The following is a 17,201-nucleotide window of genomic DNA, read 5'->3' as shown; positions in this document are numbered from 1 at the left end:
AGACTTAACAAAAAAACAAAAAATCATGGAAAGAAACTCAAAATCAAGGAGGAAAAATCAAACGAAAAAAAAAATTATACCAAAAAAAAATCCAAATCACGAAAAAAAAATTAATTGCTTCCCATAAAATAAATTCAGGAAATAAGAAAACACCAAAGGAAAATCCTCCCACTAGGACTGATCCCAAAACACCTGGATATAATTAGAATGTTTGGAGGTATTAAATAATAGAGTTAAATAGCTCGAGAGAGTAATATAAGACCTCTCTACCTGTAACCATATTAACCTAACCTAAACCTACCCTAACCTAACCTGACCTGGGATAAACTACACTGAGGAATTTAAAACTCATATCACAAATATATAATGTTAAGCTTCTCGATCACTCTCACGGTGACGTTAGTAAGTGTATTATTATCTGTACCTACATAAACATTGAGAGATTAGTACCTCACAATGATCAACACGGCACAAGTATTCCTTCACCACATCTCAAACACAAGTTCACCCCAGTTACCATAATGCGTCAGATATATTTAAATGATATATATATAACAATCACAACTATAGGAGTATTTCCAGTTTAATATATATGTAGAATAACTATGTAGGCCAAGGAGGGATCGAACCAAGGCCTTCCTTTGTACGGGGTTATAGAAAAATTGCCACCATGCTCACACACTATCCCTCGACACACACACACACACACACACACACACACACACACACAGTATATATATCAACGGTTAAAGCACACCATATTTTGTTGCGTTTTTCAATATGCAACAAAACAATATTCAAATATGTACATATAGTAGTCAGCACAGATGGCTCTAGATTGACTTATTCCGCTGTACTTTATACTTTATATACACACAAAATACACATGAAAAAAGCCTCCATTCAGTGAATAAATAAATGAAGGAAAAAAATGAATAAAAGGTAACTGATACAAAGAACATTTACAGTTTATACAGATTACTTGCGTGTACAACAATGGCTGACAGCTGTAGACTCGTATATAAACAAGGGGACAAAAAACTGCTGTGTTCGTATTCATTTTTAGCGTCAAAAGCATGTAGTCATTTACACATACATATTCACGAGTAAATGTAAATTACAGTTGTTGAAAGATACACGCACATGCATAGAGAGTGAGCAAAGCGTACACAGGTATACGCACATCAAGTTTACCTGTACACACACAAATACAGGTGTAAATATTTATAAAAACATGAATTTACAGGTGTGTGTGTGTGTGTGTGTGTGTGTGTGTGTGTGTAACATTTTATTACATTTACATTACCTTCAATACACATTTAATCATAAATAAATAAATAATCACAAATAAATTTATAATACATAATGTAAAATAATAATAATAATAATAAAAATAATAATAATATCAGTTCTCTATCATTCATAAATACATAAAAAAACAAAAAAATAAATAAGAATAGGAATAAAGAGACTGAAGAGAATAAAAATTAACAATAAAAATAACAATAAGATTAATAACAAAATAAATTAATTGATAAAAAAATAAGAAAACAAAGAATAAGAATACAAGTCGTAAAAATAATTGAAACAAGAAAAAAATGAATAAAAAGAAATAACACAAATTAGACTTGAAACCAAACAATTTAACTAATGAAAAAATAAAAACAAAAATAATAAGAATCAAAGTCGAAAAAATAATAAGAATAATAATAACAAGAATGAAAAGAATAAAAACAAGAAATACTACCAAAAAAACTAAAAATACAACTTTTACCTTCATCACAATATCACCCATAAATGAATCAACAAATAAAATGATAAAATAACTAAAGAAAATAAAAAACACTGTTAAAAATAAAACGAAAAATAATAACCAAAAATAAGCACGCCTTCCATACATGTTGTTCACTGGGCTGTTATCTCCCTTGACCTTGGGAGCCAGGGAAAGTTTTAGGCTCTTTTCGCAGGTCATTTTGTTTCTGATACCCTGGCCCAAAACACCGGCCTCACTGAAGTCAAATCAAAATATGACTAGTCAGAGCGATTTTTGTAATGAAGTTGGAATTTCTGAACATACATCTATCAAAAGTCAAGCTCAGTTTATTACTATAGTGGTGATGGATGGTGTTATGGTGAAGATGGATGGTGTTATATGTAGTGATGATAGATGGTGTTATATGTAGTGATGATGGATGGTGTTATATGTAGTGATGATGGATGGTGTTATATGTAGTGATGATGGATGGTGTTATGTGTAGTGATGTTATATGTAGTGATGATGGATGGTGTTATATGTAGTGATGATGGATGGTGTTATATGTAGTGATGATGGATGGTGTTATATGTAGTGATGATGGATGATGTATGTAGTGATGATGAATGGTGTTATGTGTAGTGATGATGGATGGTGTTATGTGTAGTGATGTTATATGTAGTGATGATGGATGGTGTTATATGTAGTGATGATGGATGGTGTTATATGTAGTGATGATGGATGGTGTTATATGAAAGATGATGATGGTGTTATATGTAGTGATGATAGATGGCATTATATGTAGTGATGATGGATGGTGTTATGTAGTGATGATGGATGGTGTTATATGTAGTGATGATGGATGGTGTTATATGTAGTGATGATGGATGGTGTTATGTAGTGATGATGGATGGTAAGTTATATGTAGTGATGATGGATGGTGTTATATGTAGGATGATGATGGATGGTGTTATATGTAGTGATGATGGATAAAGGTATGTAGCATGATGGATGGTGTTATATGTGTGATGATGATGGATGGTGTTATATGTATGATGCTGTTATATGAAGTTGATGATGGATAGTGTTATGTAGTGTAGTGATGATGGATGGTGTTATATGTAGTGATGATGGATGGTGTTATATGTAGTGATGATGGATGATGTTATATGTAGTGATGATGGATGATGTATATGTAGTGATGATGATGGATGGTGTTATATGTAGTGACGATGGATGGTGTTATATGTAGTGATGTTGTTATATGTAGTGAAGATGGGTGGTGTTATATGTAGTAAGATGATGATGGATGTGTGTTATATGTAGTGATGATGATGATGGTGCGTAAGTAGTGATGACGGATGCGTAAGTGTGTAGTAGATGTTGTTATATGCAGTGATGATGGATGGTGTTATGTGTAGTGATGTTGTTATATGTAGTGAAGATGGATGGTGTTGGCGGCGTAGTGATGATGATGGATGGTGTTATATGTAGTGATGATGGATGGCAAGTATATGCAGTGATGATGGATGGTGTTATGTGTAGGTGATGTTGTTATATGTAGTGATGATGGATGGTGTTATATGTAGTGATGATGATGGATGGTATTATATGTAGTGATGATGATGGATGGTCTTATATGTAGTGATGATGGATGGAGTTATATGTAGTGATGATGGATGGTGTTATATGTAGCGATGATGGATGGAGTTATATGTAGTGATGATGGATGTTATATGTAGTGATGATGGGTGGTGTTATATGTAGTGATGATGGATGATGTTATATGTAGTGATGATGGATGGTGTTATATGTAGTGATGATGGATGGTGTTATGTGTAGTGATGTTATATGTAGTGAAGATGGATGGTGTTATATGTAGTGATGATAATGGATGGTGTTATATGTAGTGATGATGAATGGTATTATGCATAGTGATGTTATATGTAGTGATGATGGATGGTGTTATATGTAGTCATGATGGATGGTGTTATATGTAGTCATGATGGATGGTGTTATATGTAGTGATGATGGATAATGTATGTAGTGATGATGGATGGTGTTATATGTAGTGATGGATGGTGTTATATGAAAAGATGATGATGGATGGTGTTATATGTGGTGATGATGGATGGTGTTATGTATGTAGTGATTAGATGGATGATGTTATATGCAGTGGATGATGGATGGTGTTATATGTAGTGATGATACGATGTTATATGGAAAGATGATGAATGGTGTTATGTGTAGTGATGTTATATGTAGTGATGATGGATGGTGTTATGTGTAGTGATGATGGATGGTGTTATGTGTAGTGATGTTATATGTAGTGATGATGATGGATGGTGTTTATGTGGTGATGATGGATGATGTTATATGTAGTGATGATGAAAGGTGTTATGTGTAGTGATGTTATATGTAGTGATGATGGATGGTGTTATGTGTAGTGATGATGGATGGTGTTATGTGTAGTGATGATGATGCATGGTGTTATATATGTAGTGATGATGGATGGATCTTTATATGTAGTGATGATGGGTGGTGCTATAGATGATGGATGGTGTTATATGTAGTGATGATGGATGGTGCTATATGTAGTGATGATGGGTGGTGTTGTATGTAGTGATGATGGATGGTGTTATATGTAGTGATGATGGATGGTGTTATATGTAGTGATGATGGATGGTTTTATATGTAGTGATGATGGATGGTGTTATATGTAGTGATGATGGATGGTGTTATGTGTAGTGATGATGGATGGCATTATATGTAGTGATGATGGATGGTGTAATGTGTAGTGATGATGGATGGTGTTATATGTAGTGATGATGGGTGGTGTTATATGTAGTGATGATGGATGGTGTTATATGTAGTGATGATGGATGGTGTTATATGTAGTGATGATGGATGGTGTTATATGTAGTGATGATGGATGGTGTTATATGTAGTGATGATGGGTGGTGTTATACAGTCTGCGCGGAATGTGAGATCGTGTGCTGAAAAAATATTGATATTTACGATTGTTATATAAATTAAGTCAAGTAACACTTACCACTTCAATTAATACTTTGTAGTGTTTCTTTTGCGCTTCAGACAGTCTTTTAGCCTTCGAGGAACACTCTCAGCAAGGTTTTGCAAGAGGTCAGGTGACAAGTTAGCTCAGGTATCCTTGATGGCTGCCTCTAGCTTCGGGATTGATGATGTGTCAGCGTCGCGCAGACGACGCTTAACAATGGACCACAAATTTTCTATTGGGTTAAGATCTGGGCTACTGCCAGGCCAGTCATTAAAGAAAGGTACCTCACAGTCTTTGAGCCACTGTATGACACTTTTAGCAGTGTGGCATGGGGCACCGTCCTGCGAGGCAGGGTGCTTAACAGTCTTTACAGTGTACTGTGGGAGGTGTGCGTCTGAGTGGGGCAGGCGGTACACCCTCCCACCACTACTCCCAGTCACAGAAAACGTAGCCTCGTCGGACCACAATACACTTCCACGTCTCTAAATCCCACACTTCATATTTCTTGCAAAATTTCACTCTATTTTCCTTCTGTCTCTGTCAACAGAGGTTTACGGCGGGCACGAAAGCTCTTAAATCCCAGGTCATCGTGCAGGGCTCGTTGAACACAACGTAACGAGACGTGACTCAAAAGACAGGGGGTTTCTCTCTTTCACTTCACGTGCTGTGAGTGAGGGATTGGACCGAACTTGTCGAGAAATAACCTCAAGTGTCCGTGGAGACAATAATTTAGGCCTACCAGACTTAGGTTATGGAGATGGTAACTCGTCCTCTCCAAGGTCACAGAAGCGTTTGTCAAGATTTTGAACAACTCGTAATGCCACACCAGTCCGAGCCGAAATTTCTCTCGGTACATGGTTCGCTTTGTACAATGCAATCACTGGTGCAATATCGTCTCTTGTAGTAACCCTCCTGGACATCTCTGATGGCCACTATGTCGGGTTAATGCACCTCAAACTAGACAAAACACGGCCACATGGCGCGGGAACCCGCACAATAAATCTTCCCCTCACGGTTGCCAGAGGCGAGCCGACTACAAGCCGTGACATGTTCTCAGTTGCCAAATGTCACCACTTGCCAGCAAACCAAGCGTTTTGACATCTCGCATCCGAGGACAGCCTTCACAACATGTGATCTTATTTTTGCGAGAACTTAAGTTCTTCGGTCCTATCGCAGTTTAATATTCCGCGCAGACTGTATGTAGTGATGATGGATGGTGTTATATGTAGTGATTATTAGACAATAAAATAGTAAGTTTAATGCAAAAAAAAAAATACTTTACTGTACCGTTGTAGTGAAAAAACACAGTGGAACTTACATACACCGTTAATGGAAGAAGAAGTTTTGGGGACTGAACAGTGACACAATGTGGAGTCTCCAGTAGGGTGGCGTCCTACCATGGCCTAGCGAATGAGCGCGTTTCTGCTAGTGTGTGTGTATATATATATATATATATATATATATATATATATATATATATATATATATATATATATATATATATATATATATATATATATATATATATATATATATATATATCTCTCTCTCAACGACCTCACCAGCCTGGGCTCGTACCCTCGACCTATTGCATATGACCAGGGAACGCTACCACCATGCCACAAGGACACTAAAAGCAATCCTAGACTTCGATATATTTTACACAGTCCGTTCATCGAGCTGATGGCGCCGTGAACCTCCAATGGGATTGCCCGTGTCACACGCAAAAGGTCGAGGGTTCGAGTCCTGGCTGGTGAGGTCATTGATTATATGTTGAAAGTCTGCGTGATATATATATATATATATATATATATATATATATATATATATATATATATATATATATATATATATATATATATATATATATATATATATATATATATATATATATATTTCATACCAGCTGGATTTGGTAAAATGCTACTGACATCCACATTATTATTACATTTTCGCCCCGATGTGGGTCAGTGACCTGTGTCCGGGTGGGCTAATCCCCATAAAAAAAAAAGCAAGCAAGCAGCACGGGCAGTTCCCAATGAGAGGTTCACGGCGCCATCAGCTCGATGAACAGGCTTTGTGTGAACTATAACATAGTCTAGAACTGCTTTTAGTTCCCTTGTGGGATGGTCGCAGGGCCGGATTCAGGAGTGGGCAAAGTGGGCAGCTGCCCAGGGGCCTCCACATGGGAAGTAGTAGCTATATCAGGGCTGGTCGACTTGAAACCGCATGAATGACTCCAGTCATGTCTCACTTTTGTGTGTGTGTTGGAAATTTGTACACTATCAATAAATACACAGTTAATTAAAAATTTCTCAATGTTTTAATTTCCTCAATATAACTGCATATGGCTTCAAAATTCTCCAAAGAAGTGTTCAAATTTCAAAATTTTCCCGGGGGGCTTACAGCGCCCCGGAACTCCCAGATGTTTAGGCTCGCTTCACTCGCCACCCCACCCTCTTGAGTAGTTATAATGAGGGGGGCCTCTACAAAGAGGCTGCCCATGGGCCTCCACAGGTCTAAATCCGGCACTGCTCGTCATGGCTAGTCTGTGCAGGTCAGAGTTGGCGGTACAGTGTGTGTGTGTGAGAAAAGTCTTTCAATACTGTTGGTAAATTCGATCTGATGTTCGGGCATCAAAATGATCTAATTGCGGTAGTACTTGGAACTTGTGGCTATCCCCCAAGGACAAGCCACTCGTACTGGCAGACTCGACACTCACTCGACTAGTTTTACTAACAACAAAGACAGTTAAAGCTTTCAACATCACTTAATGGATGTTCCAACTATAATCAGATATCTAAGTTGCCTTAACATCTACCACCACTGTTGCAATTTCAAATTCTGTGTCGTTATATTAAAGGCCCGTCCACACGATCGAGCAGTGCCCGGCGGGCACGCGCTTAATGCCGAGTGCCCGTGCCCGTCGTCGAGCGAAATCACGGTCAGCCTGCCTGGCGGTATATAAGTATTGCAAATGTGATACGTATATGTTCCCAGCTCATTGTATAACCAAATAAGCTTATGCAATGTACATTATTGGCGTGACAATAAATGGGAGATTGTTTATATAATGAGGACATTCGTGTGTGTTCTTCGTTCCTGCTGCTCTCGTCCCATAGCTTCCTGTCTATGTATATCATAATTCTAACATGAATGTTTATGTACTACAAATCTCACCTGCAAGTATTCTCCCTCGAGTACTTCATACATGGCTTGACAAGTTGCAGGTATTATGCGAGACAAACTTTGTTTAGATATCCTCGTGACGTGTAGGTCACCCAGTTGAAAGATATACGAGCGTTACCTCTACAGATATACTCTCCCTCATATTGGTAACCTGGGTTTTTTTATATATGGTTCTACTTTCGCTAAGTTAGTGAAAGGTGTTGGAGTCCATTCTCATGTAATTGGTGATGTCTCGCTCATGTCCATCTTGCAGTTCACGTAAAATCGTGGCATGACTTCCCAATACTTTTTTCGACCTAACCTTTTCTGCATTTGGTTCTTTTTGCACATAGCAGCAATTATTATAGTACACAACAATATGATTTTCGCTTTTAACTGTCCGGCGATTGTACAGCACTGCTCGATCGTGTGGACAGGGCTTTAGGAACAACGAAGTCTCGGGTGCACTCTAAGATGGATAGAAAACAGAGGACTCACAGACGTCCTGAGAAATCGGACGCCTGACTCGTTAAAGAAGGCATAGCTACATGTTAACCCACAAACCAGCCTCCGCTTTTATTCTCCTTCTGTACTTCCCAATTAACTATACCTTGCCCTAAGTATCCTCGTTCACGGCTCTCTTATCTCTGTGTTCTGAGCGTAACTAACATGCACAACCGTGGTCATTACCCACTTTGTTTTTTTTTAATGCAATTTTTCCTCAATTTCAAAGCTTTTCCCATGTTAAACAAGTAAAAGGCAGTTTTTTAGATTAAAATATTCTAATAATATACATTGCGGCGGAACAGCAATAGAAGAAGAAGAAGTGTTTTGGAATTGTCCAAACTACAGACTCCAAATCTTAAATTCACTACATGACCACAGACCTCTAATTTCGACTGAACATTGAAAGACTTCGGGTCAATAGATGTAGGTTAACATTACACCTGGAGGAAAATGCTTACTAAAGCCTAAGGAATGATATTCCTTTAACACATAACATCTAGCCAGTATGGGAAGGATCGTCGTGTCTCCGTCAGGGGGACTTGGAGTGGTGGTCCAGCAGGCGTCAAGGAAGTGTTTTTTCGAGGGGGGGGGGGGGGGGTACGGATATATGTTACCTTAAACCTGCTACATCGGGCGTTTGGTGATAAACTTCCCAGACCGCCACGCTGACCCGATTATGGTCGGGCCGGATGCCGACGCCGTGCCGGTCATTACTGGGATCTTACGTCATATGAACCGAGGAATTATCAGAAAGACACAACGGGGCGAGAGGTGCTATTATTAGCCTTTACGACGAGGGTACACGCAACGCTCGAATAACTCCGCAGAATGGGGCGGGCGAACCCTCGGGCATCGCGATGGGTTACCCGCCGCTAAACGACGGGCGACGCGCCGATTAAAATCTTATTTTGACGTTAAACCGATACCATTTACGTATCAATAATATTTGACAGATCCCATTTAGACCGATATATTGTATATTGCTGTAGCCGTTCACTCTAATAACTACTATTTGCTCGGTCACTCCTCAAAAATCAGACGTGTCGTCGACGACTACATTGTGCATCTCGGTACGAATGAAACCGTCACTACGACGCGGTGGCGAAACGTATGCCCCGAGGTCCGTCTCAGTCTCGCTCGCGACGTTCCAAAACTCTTCCGTTTAATGTATATTCCGATATTATTGTAATCTTCGGTTGGGGCCTCGCTTCTAACCGGCACGATACATACATTAATATAGCTTAATGAATTTCTTGTTATAGTAAAGCATATACAGTACGGTTGTATGTCACACGAGGACGACACCGTCGCTACCCGCCGTCTATGGCTATTGCTCATATAGTGACCGGATGTACCTGTATCAACTTATGCTGATGCACTGGGGATCACAGCAAAGTATTTCATCTAGAGTTTCAAATTTTACCGCTAGAAAATTCAATCGATACTTTTTAGGGGACCGTACATAATTGGGGGGGAACTGTTTTCATTGTAGAAAACTATCTTGGCTTTTATAATGTGAGTCTATAGGAATATTGATTCGATTTACCATAGGTTTTTATAAGACACAGCACTCTTATAAACAGGGGAATGCCTGTACAACTTTCCTAACATTCAAAGTACCACAACAATATTAAATACAATACCACAGAGTACTTGAGGTCCAGTAAACTTTATGTCCAGCCAACTTCATTCTAGTTCACATCAGGTCCACTTTAGGCAGTGATGGAGAAAGTGCCTGAAAATATTACTTAAGATAAAGTACTGCACTGTTGATATGTAAAAATTTAAACTATGTACTGTAGTATTCTTCAAAACTATGCAAATAAAAGTTTAATTAACTCAACTGATTCATATAAGTAGAAAAAAGTATATAAAGTACCACAGCATTTGTAGAGTATCATAATTAATAAACAATGGCATTATGTTTTGAAAACGAAGCTTAAAGTTATTAATATACTGTAATGTACTTTAAAGAAACACGAAATAAACACACATTCAAAATTGGGTATGGGATGAAAAACGTGAATCTAGGCCATATTTTTGAAGTGTCGCGTACCGCCGACGCCAATGGGACGTGACTTTACACACAAACATTTACATAAATGCCCTCTTTTATAGGATTACTGTACAAGTGTACTGAAATACAAGTACTGGTTGTACCTCTCTGGTCCGGCAACCTCGGGACCCGACCGGTGCCGGACACTGGAAATTTCCGGACCGTGGAAATTCGCCCTCTTCCTGGATAGATAGTGACTTCTGTTTACACTTGGAAGCACTAGCACCACTTTCTCTGCTTCGTGGTCTCTTTGAAGACATATTGAAGGGTTAAATGTCGTACAGTAGCTTCTCAAATTTCGCGAGTTTTTAATTCGACGTTTTCTATTTGAACGCACAAAACAAAAACGCATTTAAAACTTTTGACGGCGGAAACTCGAATTTCGACGGGTTTGAACGGCCCGCCAACGTTCGGACGACGTGCACAATCGTGTAAACGGCGTTATTTCTCTTATGTACAAAAGATTCATTATTGTTTATTACTGAAAGTCTTTTTGATTGAATTAATGTTTGTGTGTGCAAAATGAGCAATACAATTCATTAATAATACGTTCAATATTAAAACGCGAGGAAATGAGACGGCACTGTTTTCATCGATTACAAAACCGGTGACTGACTGGTTCTACGTATAAAACTGAAGAAAATAAGACCCTGGTTGTAGCTGTAGTAAAATTAATATGGTTCTTTTAAGTAATGTTAATAAATGGAACAATAGAAGTAGCTAACAATAATGGTAAAGAAAAACAGATCGCGTATGTGAGTGCGCACACGTGAAAACATATCGTCATTACTTTACATAAGAATATGAAAGCAACACTTATTTACTGTTCATATATATTTGAATTAATGTTTCTGAATTTGTTTTTATTGAATTAATGTTTGTGTGTGCAAAATTAACAATACAATTTATTACTAATACAGTCGACCCTCATTAATTCGGACCCCTTTAATCTGGATATCGGACGAAATCTGAACTGTCCATATCAAATTTCTGGTTCTGGGATTGTCCCAGTTGCATTTGGGGTTGCAATTTCAAATTCTGTGTCACTACTAAGAAATAACAAAGTCCCTGGTGCACTCTAAGATTAAGAGAAAATGGACGACTCAGGAGTGCTGAAGTGAGAGAAAACGGACTCCTATGACGGGGCATTCAAATAAAGAGACATGGCTACATGTTTTGTGGACTAGCCACTGTACAGTATCCTTTTCATCACTTTGTTATAAACCTCGTTATGCCTATGTGTTTCTGATAATTACCATAACATTATATATTTATATATTTAGCGGTTGTACAAACACAAGGCCTCACACATGCCATTCAGACTGACAGACTTGACAAGTTTTACCAACCATAAAGACACTTGAAGCTTTAAACATGACTCACAATGGATCTTGAATATTCCAACTGTAATCATACATACCTAAGTTGCCTCAACAATTGCAACCCCAGTTGCATTATCAAATTCTGTGTCACTACTAAGATATAACAGTCTCTGGTGCACTCTAAGATTAAGAGAAAACGGACGACTCGGGAGTGCTGAAGTGAGAGAAAACGGACTCCTATGACGGGGCACTCAAATGAACATAAACACAGTTGTATAATGCAATATTAACCCCTAAATCGGTTAATTCGGACAATCGGCTAAAACGGACACCCTTCCCCCCCTATTAGTCCGTTTTAACGAGGGTCGACTGTACGTGGAATATTAAAACGCACGACGAGACGGCTGCCGGCATTGTTTTTGTTAAAGCTTACAAAACCAGTGACTGATTGGTTCTACATATAAAAGTGAAGAAAATAAGACCCTGATTGTAGCTGTAGTAAAATTAATGTAAAAAAATTAATATGGTTGTTTGAAGTAATGTTATTTAATGTTAATAAATGGAACAATATAAGTAGCTAACCATCAATGGTAAAAAAAAAAGTGAATGCGCGTATGTAAGTGCGTACACGTGAAAACATATCGTCGTTACTCTGCTTAAGAATATGAAAGCAACACTTATTTACTGCTAGAATATATATTGAAGGGTTAAATGTTGTACTCTGTATAGACAAGCAGAGAGAGAGAGCTGCCGGATGTAAACAAACCTTAATTTCCCCCGGCTTTGTTGTTGTTGTTTTTTTACGGGGATTAGCCCACCCGGGCATAAGTCACTGACCCACATTGGGGCCTGAGGGGCAAAAATTTAATACTCCTGTAATAATAATAATAATAATAATAATAATAATAATAATAATAATAATAATTCAGATAAAAAAACAAAAAAAATCAAGCTGCCAATCTACCTATTGGACAAACTAAAATCGTTCCGGACCACAGAATGCCGGACTAGAGAGGTACAACCTGTACTCTAATACACTCGGCTTGTACACCCAATGACACGACGTGAAGTAACGACGTCGGTATTACCTCCCAGGAGCGTTTCTCCGTTTGCCATAAACGGCGTCGTATGCGAGACCGGACGGGTCTGTATGGTCGAGTCTCCACTTGTCATACCGAGATGTGTTGTTGGTCCTTGAAGCTTCCTGGAAATGTGACCAATAGCTGTATAATACACAACACTGTAAAACTATTATATTATAGGCAGGGATTATCTGACCAGTACTCGGCACAATAACCGCCGGTTACTTGACAGAGATCTAAAATAAAACTAAATCCTTTTGTCAACAGAAATTATACAATTAAATAATACCATAATGTAATGACTTGTTTAATGCCCCCAACCATCCCATTAAAATCCCCGCAGGTCCCGGTCAAATAGCCGACGGTTATTTGGCCCAGAATCCGGGTCAAATAACAACTTCGTATTAAAAATAAACATTACTTATTAGTTTAACACCACATGGAGAAACCGATTACTCAAATAGGTTACGTTAGGTTGAAATTATCTTTTTCCAATGGTTTTTATGGATATTTTGAATGATTATGACTTTCGGAAAATAGGTGCACGGCCAAAATGATAATTTTACCAGTTTTTATTTGGATTTTTTCTAATAAATAAATATGATCTTCATTTCCTTACACTAACAAAAACAATGAATCTTCCAAAGTGAGTTAGACTTTCAACATGAAGGGTTAAAAATCAACATTGAAAACCCTACCTAACCTAATTTAAACTACCTAACTTCTTGCGATGGTCGAGCAAAAATTTAATCGGCATACCCGGTTTCGTACAGTCCAATAGTGTTTACATTTCGTGGACGTGACCGACGTAGAACGAAACTGCGACGATGTTGACGGATTCTTATCGTGCTGCCGGGAGAAAGGCACAATTTTGCGGGATTTATTATTTAAATCTCTCTGCTGTGACCACTCAGAAGACAGTGCAAATCTATTGTGATATTTACGCAGGAGCAAAAACTTTTTTTTCTAGATATATTTAAGCCTCCCTCGTGACCTAAATGTTGAAGACGAGAACTGACTCACTGACAAAACATTAAAACACAAAAACAAAACATTAAAGAAATAACTTTTTCTGTTATCATTAGTTAAATACAGCTACTCCTCGACATATGACCGCCTCGGTCGTACCAGAATTTTGTCAAATTACCTATTTTTGAGTACCGACGTTAGTGATTGCGCCGTGTACCGACAAATTTTTTGTTTGTAATTCCCTTTAAAATGGCTGGCAAGCGTAAGAGTGAGAGTTCTCGTGGTGCCGAGAAGAGAGAGAGACACCCGTTTTAGATTTTCTATGTACAGTATTATTTTCGACTTGCGACCCGGTCACCGGTCCCTAACCCCGTCATAAGTCGGGGACCGACTATACCGTAATGTGCTGGGTATATACAGTATAGCTCTGCTGTATATCATTATCTACAAGAGTTAAGTTGGACTCGCGAACGAGCCTCGGGTACTCGACTCGTCTGTCTGTCTGTCGAGAAGCTCCTGTATTGGTTTATAATTGACGTGTACGGTCACCCCAAAATAATATCTTTAGCCACGGGGTCGACGTGATTCGAGGCTATTCGACCAATGTTACACGACCTGTTTCTAACTCTACGTCTACACCTTTGAGCACGAATGAGTATACGTATGTTTTTGAGAGATGCGAATCCTCCGAGGCTTCCGATCGCAAGTTACGCGAATTGAGATTGCGTGTCGTAAATGGACGCCGACGCCGTGCCAGTCATTAATGGGATCTTACGTCAAACGAACCGAGGAATTATCGGAAAGACGCAATGGGGCGAGCGAACCCGCGGTATCGCGATGGGTCAGCCACCACGAAACGACCGGCGACGCGCCGATTTAAATTCTTATTGTGACGTTAAACCGATACCATTTACGAATCAATAATATTTGGCAGATCCCAATTAGACCGATATATTGTAATATTGCTGTAGCTGTTCACTCTAATATCAAATACTATTTCCTTGGTCACCTCTCATAAATCATACGTGTCGTCGACGACTATATTCTGCAACTCGGTACGAATGAAACCGTCACTACGACACGGTGGTGAAATGTCCGCCTCGAGGTCCGTCTCGGTTGTGACGTTCCATAACTCTTTCATTTAACGTATATTTTGATATTATTGTAATCCTCGGTTGAGGCCTTGTTTCTACCCAGCACGATACATACATTAATATAGCTTAATGAATTTCTTGTTATAGTAAAGCATATACAGTTGTATGTCACACGAGGATGACTCCCTCGCTACCCGCCGTCTATAGCTGTTGCCGATATAGTGAGCGGGTGTACCAACTTATGCTGACGCAATGGGGATCACATCAATGTATTTCATCTAGAGTTTCAAATTTTACCGCAAGAAAATCTATCAATAGTTTTTGGGGGACAGTACATAATTTGGTGGGAACTTTTTTTCATTGTAGAAAAGTATCTTGGCTTTTATAATGCGCGTCTATAGGAATTTTGATTCGATTTAATATAGGTTTTTAAGGCATAATACTCTTATAAACTGGGGAATGCCTGTAGAACTTTCCTAACATTCAAATTACCACAACAATATTAAATACAATACCACAGAGTACTTGAGGTCCAGCCAACTTCATTCTAGTTCACATCAGGTCCAAAGGTTCAGGGTCCACTTTAGGCAGTGATGGAGAAAGTGCCTGAAAATATTACTTAAGATAAAGTACTGCACTGTTGATATGTGAAAATTTAAACTATGTACTGTAGTCTTCTTCAACACTATGCAAATAAAAGTTTAATTAGCTCAACTGAATCATACAAGTAGAAAAAGTAGCACAGTATTTGTAGAGTATCATAATTAATAACAATGAAATTAGGCTTTAAAAACGAAGTTAAAAGTTATTAATATATTATACTGTACTGTACTTTAAAGAAAAACAAAATAAACACACATTCAAAATTTGGTATGGGATGGAAAACGTGAATCTGGGCAACATTTTTGACGTGTCGTGTACCACCGACACCAATGGGACGTGACTTTAGACACAAACATTTACGTAAATGTCCACTTTTATAGGATCACTGTACAAGTGCACTTAAATACAAGTACTCTAATGCACTCGACTCGTACACCCGACGACACGACGTGAAGTGAAGACGTCGGTCTCGCCTCCCACGGGTCGGCGGCGTTTCTCCGTTAACGGAGTCTGAGCTTGCCATGGAGATGTGTTGTTGGTCCTTGAAGCTTCCTGGAAATGTGACCAATAGCTATACTATAATACACAACACTGTAAAACTATTATATTATAGGCAGGGGTTATTTGCAGGGCTGTGGAGTCGGAGTCGAGGAGATTTCGGCTTGTGGAGTCGGAGTCGGTAAAATTGTCCAGACTCCGACTCCGACTGAAGCTATTCTGTTCCTAAGAACAAATATATGAACTCAGGCATATTCATTGCAGTGATTCAACTGATCCCACTAATTTTCTTAAATTATTAAAAGAATTTATTTCCATTTTATAAGCATTATTATGAATTTATTGTAGCAGGCACAGTATAGCACTATAATTTTGGACGATAGTCTCTTCTTTACCATTTGAAATTTTGAATTATATCAAATTTTGTTTCGTTGAAAACTGCACAGAGGCTCTCAGCTGCAAAATAATTAGCTACAACCTGTTTTTGGTGAGATTAAGGCAAATTTAATTTGATAACTTAATCATGTAAGGTTTATCCATTTTCCTTAATAAGGTATTCATTTCTTTAATGTACATAAATATATAACTTTACTTTAAAAGGAATTGTAGGATCATCATTTAGATCCACATCAGATTATGAGCTTAAACAAAATTCATATGCTGAGATCGAACTTTAGATATACATGTAAATGGTGTTTTCTAGTTAATATCTTGAATTCTTAATAAATTTATTTTTCTTTTGATTGAAACTTTGAAAGTCAAGCCTATCATCTTTTTGTAGTTCTTAAATATCGTCCAGATCATTAATAAAGCTGTAGCAGTATAGCCACGGTGTTTTACTTTTTACCTATGCAGGTTACAACATACAAATTACAATTAGGATGGTAGAAATAGTTGTTACAAATAGGCCAAGGAGTCGGAGTCGGAAGCATAAAAATTTGAGGAGTCGAAGGTTTTGTCTTCGACTCCACAGCCCTGGTACCTATACTGAAATTTTGAACAAAATCCATTTTTTGGCCGAAAATGACAAAAATTGTAAGTCTATAGCCTAAAAGGATTTTTGGCCAAAAATACGTTTTCTCTCTGAACTAAAATTTAATGTGCCCAACTATTTAAGTACATCCAGAATAATA

The 17,201-nt window shown here is 38.2% G+C and overlaps 1 long non-coding RNA gene across 1 annotated transcript; it reads right to left on the bottom strand.

The window, feature by feature from the left end:
* Nucleotides 1–9,171: 9,171 nt before the first annotated feature.
* Nucleotides 9,172–16,158, bottom strand: LOC121857435. The gene is made up of 4 exons (XR_006087184.1): nt 16,005–16,158; nt 15,483–15,573; nt 12,911–13,026; nt 9,172–10,179 (listed from the first exon to the last, which is right to left on the bottom strand). It is a non-coding gene; the product is annotated as an uncharacterized LOC121857435 (long non-coding RNA).
* Nucleotides 16,159–17,201: the final 1,043 nt, after the last annotated feature.

The sequence above is a fragment of the Homarus americanus genome, unplaced genomic scaffold (genome assembly GCF_018991925.1).
Source record: "Homarus americanus isolate GMGI-L3 unplaced genomic scaffold, GMGI_Hamer_2.0 scaffold48438, whole genome shotgun sequence".
NCBI lineage: Eukaryota > Metazoa > Arthropoda > Malacostraca > Decapoda > Nephropidae > Homarus > Homarus americanus.
The sequence above is the reverse complement of the archived record's forward strand: the minus strand, read 5'-3'. Positions and strand labels throughout refer to the sequence as shown.